We start from the raw sequence: 5602 nt of genomic DNA, 5'->3' as shown, positions 1-5602 counted from the left end.
AGTGCACTCCTAGAACGGTGGATGCCCGACGTCGTGCCGTCAATGCATTATTGTGGTTCAAGTGTTTAAAATGCGTTGAAGGTTAGTGAATCGTCGTTTCGTAACTTTTTTTTATTGCTTGGGCTTAGACAGCCAATTGAACAAGGAAGGGAAGAACTTAATTACCCGTTTAGGCTGTCTCCATCATGAGGTTAGGTAAGTGAGCTTATAGTCGAATAATGTTGGTAGGCCTATAGATCACACATAGATACGTCGATCAGATTTGATTTTGCATTTAGTTGTCAGCGCTATGTATTAGATTGTAGTAAAGTCACCCCCGTTATTGCAGTACCTCCCACGAAACAGGCAGCCTAATGGCAACTGGCAAGCCTTTGGCATTTCCTCAAAGGCTGTCCTCTTAATCGTTGGAGTTAGGCTTTCAAAATAAAAAAAGAGATATACGAAATTTCAAGTGTGAGCAACGATACGTTGTCTCAGGTATCAAATGGCAGTAAATATAAAATCCCCTTGGAAAGGTATTGAGCATTGTTTACATGCTGGCAATGTCGAAGATTTATCCGTTTTCTATTATTTCAAGTAAGTATACATTCTCTGTACTGGTGTGGATGGAAAACTTTTATATAAGCACAACAATATGACCGGACACATTGATTGGACTATGTGGCACGGGGCTTTATATAAGATTCAAAGAACATAAATGTCCTGTTTACCGATTAAATAGTTATAACAGCGATCTCACTGATGATCTGTGGAATCTTATTTAATATAAGAGCAGCAATAGTAATTTGCCACAATTGGAATTATTTTATGAGTAACCCCATTTGTTATTACAGTATGTGTTATTTGCTGCCCTAATTTTATTCGAGTTATTTTTGTTTTGATTTTGTTTTTTTACATCGGTAATTGCAAAAGCTTTCCATCTACATGATATTGCAAAAGCTGCCAGTTGGAAGTATAAGGTCTACCTCCGACCTTACAATTTGGGGCTGATCATGTATTAAGTGCCAAAACCACTACTTTACCTTAATGGCAGCTTTTGCAATATCATATTTATGTTTCGTTTGTTTGGTTGTATGTACAGCCCTCCGCAGGGATCATTCCCTCTCTGGCGGGCCCTTGTATGTTTTCTAAATAAGTTGCTTTTTGTATTTTATAATAATTGTCTTTTTAGTGTTTTCTCGTCAGTATCGTAGCTCCTGCAGAATAGGGTAGTCTTCAGTTCTTTTTAAAATTTGCTTTCTTCTTTTATGATCCTTACTCTAGGCAGTATTTTATTGTATAGTCTTGGTGCGCATTGTTCAAATGCTCTCTCGCCTGACTTTCAATTTGTTTTAGGTTCAAATAGCTCATGCTTCACTTGCATGTCTGATCACAATATTAATTTCAGGTCTAAAGAAACTTATGCAGTCTCTTAGATATGTTGGTTCCCCATATTTCAGTGCTTTAAAGACTGCAAGAAGTATTTTGTATTCTATTCTTGCTTTTACTGGGAGCTAATGGAGATCGATTAATGCCGGGGTTGTTCTATCACGGTAATGTAATCCTATTATTAATCAGGCGGCTCTATTTTGCACTTGGAATTTCCTTGGTAGGTAGTTAGGAAGACCGTATACGTATAGAACGTTGCAGTAGTCAAGCCTCGAAAGTATTTAGTTACAAATTTCTTTTTTCAGAGTATCTTCGCTTAAATATTTTCTGATAAATGCAATGTCTCCAGTATGATGGTTAAGGTTTTTACAATATGCCATAAATGATTTTTCATTGGTATTTTACCATCAATAGATACTCCCAAGTTCCTCACTGCCGCTACAATGTTTATGGATGACGAGCCGATAGTTTTTCTATTGAAGTGTTCATATTTTCGTTCATACTATCAGTTCCAGATAACATACGCTCAGTTTTGTCGTCATTCAGTTTTAGTTTCTTCGCCAACATCCACTATTTTATATCTCATTATTGCATCAATTTTACTAACGGCATCTACCGTTTCAAGAGGAAAATAGAACAGATTATCATCAACATGCAGTTTAGCATTCTAGATAATTCAGTTGTGTAAATGTCAAATAGCAGTGCACCCAGGACGCTGCCTTTGTTCACTCCTCTAGTTAGGCCTTTTTTTCTGATTTCACATTTGATTTAGCCACTGAACTTTCCTGTTTTCTAAGTAGTTTTTGTAACCATTTGAGTACACAATCTTCAGTGGCTACAGCTCCTAGGTCTTCAAGCAGCAGGTTATAGTCAACTGAGTCAAATGCTGCACTTAGTCTTGCATAACGAGGATACCACATTTTCCACTTGCCATAGTTTTATCATATCATTTGTAATTGCGCACAATGTAGTTTCTATTGAGTGTTTTTTTTTCTGTAAACTGACTGATCATCGGGTATAATATTGAGTTGTTACAAGTGTTGCCATGTTTGTTCGTGAAATACCGTTTCTATAAGTTTTCATAAGTAGAATAGATGAAAAGCTTTTGAATTACCAATGTAAAATACTGTTAATATCAAAATGGGTGTACTCATAAATTACTGATGCTGTTGATATTTCAGTCATAAAGAGGGACCTATTAAAAACAGAAGCCAGTGATATGAAAAGGGACATAATTATCAAATCAGCCATTGTTTAACTGCTGTTCTTACTTTAGTCTGTATATAGTAAGGGGCTTGTCTTAAACTTTAATCCAATCGACAACTGCTGTTATTATTACTGTACTATAATTGCTGTTCCTACTTTAGACTGTGGAAGATAACCCATTTGTCTTAAAGACGTAGTTTCTTTCATATAAAAAAGCCCTTAATACCATATGATATTAACTTCATTTATTACACAAGCCATATGTTTCTTAACAACATATTGTCCCCATGCTTAAAACTAGCAACGCATGGCTAAACACTACCATTATTGAAAGTGGATTAGACTACTAGCATTATATTAGGTAGTATGGAAAAAGGAAAAATACTTTTACAAGTTCAGTTTGACCAACTTTACGCAAAAAAAATTCAATATTTCCCTTTCGATACTATCACAGTAACCGTATATTAGGACAAGTTACATTTTGGCGTGTAGCACTAATTGACATCTTTCATAAGTTGAATGTGCATGTCAGATAGGTGTCTGTTGCGTCCAAGTTAATAAATGCTACATGGTATTTGTGATAAATTTCTATTTTCCTAGCCACCACATATATACTATATATTGTCTTTTATATGCCTAGTTACTTGCACATATACATAAAAGATCTCAAACCTAGTTATCTGCTTCAACATAAACTTTCATGAAGATTGGCCTTTGTACTGTATAGAGGCCAGCCAGTATCTTCTTACACGGTACTGTAAGTACAAACCATAGCCTTTTAAGTAGGAGAATTGCTTCATGTGGGCTAGAATTGGTCATTGAAACTTGGTAACAAGGTAATTAGCTGGTGGTAGGTGGGGTGGCAGGAACCCTATTCACTTGCATTCATCAATCATTATTCTTCAGCTCTAGTTGGTTTAAAATACTTGGCTGTGTTCTAAAGACCATCAAGCTGAAACACTTCTTTTATTTTTGTGTGCATGATGTTTGCTTTTGTTCGGCATTGAGCCTAACAAGAAAAGCGAGCAACCTAAGATGGCCTGTGGAGGTATTCCAACAATGCTGCTTCCTGCTTAGACACACCTAGTGTAGCCAAGGAAAATGAGACTTATTGGCAGATTAAGGTGGAAAAACATAGCCACAGATCTGCTTCTTGCTCCTCCAAATTGTTGAGCCATTCATTCTCTTCCTCCTCATCCTCGTCTGTTATTCCATCCATAGGAAGAACTAATCAGGGAAGCCCTTTCACAGGAAGTTCTATCAGACTTCAAGTGAGTGCCTTTCTACTTCAAGGGTTACCAGCAACATTTGCTCAACTGTGGGTAGGATGTCTGCTGTAAGCAGAATTCACATCAGGTTTGTAACTTGCTTGTGAAGCAGTTTTGTCTCCATTTCCTTGTGGAACCTGAGGACTTACCCGGATTTACTCTGTTTGTATTTCTGCTGAGGTATGCAGGGAAGAGTAAGTGCTTCCTTCTTACTCCCACATGTATGATCCCAGAATCCAGTATGTATGTGGAGACAGGAGATTCTTATGTAACTGGTCACTACCAAATGACACCTCTGGTTATCTTGATGATCTGTATGTGCATGATCATGCAAACCCTCAGGTGGTCCATATCATGGCATGCAGACATGGTTAAAGCAGGAAAGGTTGCCGCAATATGATATCGCTGGACATTGTGACAACCTAGTATACCCAGAATGCCTAATGTATGCATGCATGATCTCCAGATCATGCAAAAGAAGGTTCATATACAGAAGCTTGCTGTTACAATGTGGTTGTGCAGACACTGCAAACTCCAGGTTTGACCAATATTCCTGATCCACATATGCATGATAGCACACTTGAACTTTAATCTGTAGTTTTAACTAGTTTGGTTTCAGCTAATTTATGGAAGTGTATTTATTCAGACATACAGTACATAAGTCCAATAATTTATTTCCTTAGCCTGAGAGTGCACTCATTTGGGAAAGGATCCAATTTATGGAGCATCCAGGATTCATCTCCTTCAGAAACCCTTCAGGCAGGGTATGAATGCGTGTTTTAAGAGATTGTTTGATTCATTTGGGAGCTAAATACGTAATATATGGGAAGCAACTTATGCACATGTTGAACCTGTCATTGCATAGACAACAGTCACCTCACAAATAACAAGTTTAAATTATGCATATTTGTTTTAATACGAGCAAATTTTTATGGGGACATGTTTTACTGAGGCATTAAATTTGATTCAACACGAATTAACTCATAAGCATGATTTTCAAAAAAATTTTTGAGGTGAAACTTACCCTCCATCATTAGCTTTATCTTGGCGCAGGTTCAACAAGTGTTAAAATTGAAACTATTGTTAACGAGCAAAATGTTCCCAGTAGTTACTCTCCCACCCTTTAGGTGGTGGGGATAAGACAGCAGCGTTATCATGTTTGCATAGTTGTCTCTTGTCAGTGAATTCAGCTAGACGTGTAGACAAGCGCTCGACAAAGATACTAGACTCAAATTTTTCTCAGGAGAGCCCACATACCACCGAGCGGTTGTAATCTAATGCAGCCATCAAGGATGAGACAGTGAAGTCACATAAAACGTCAGGACCTACGTCACGAATGTAAAAACCATGCATTCAAGTTTTTCTCTTTATACCACGTATTAAAAATTTTACATCATGCATACCGGGCTTGAACTATACCTTGCATCCAGGATATTCTCTTAATGCCATGCATCCACGATTTTCTCTTTATACCATGAATGCTGGCCGGGCAGCTCGACAAACACAATACAGTAGTCTATCTTATAAATTGCAACTATAATATTCATTTTGGTATTATTTTATTTATGGACATTAATAATGTAGCGTATTTTAACTTAGTTCACTATGTTAAGGAAGTGATAACAAAACACTTTATGGAGGAGTTATGAAGTTCCATTTGACAACGTCTGTGTGTGTGTGTGTGTGTGTGTGTGTGTGTGTGTGAGAGAGAGAGAGAGAGAGAGAGAGGGTGTAATTGTTGTATGGATGGTTAATGGCTG

The sequence above is a fragment of the Macrobrachium nipponense genome, chromosome 30, assembly GCF_015104395.2.
Source record: "Macrobrachium nipponense isolate FS-2020 chromosome 30, ASM1510439v2, whole genome shotgun sequence".
In the NCBI taxonomy this organism is placed as follows: Eukaryota; Metazoa; Arthropoda; class Malacostraca; order Decapoda; family Palaemonidae; genus Macrobrachium; species Macrobrachium nipponense.
This window is presented reverse-complemented; position numbering follows the sequence as displayed.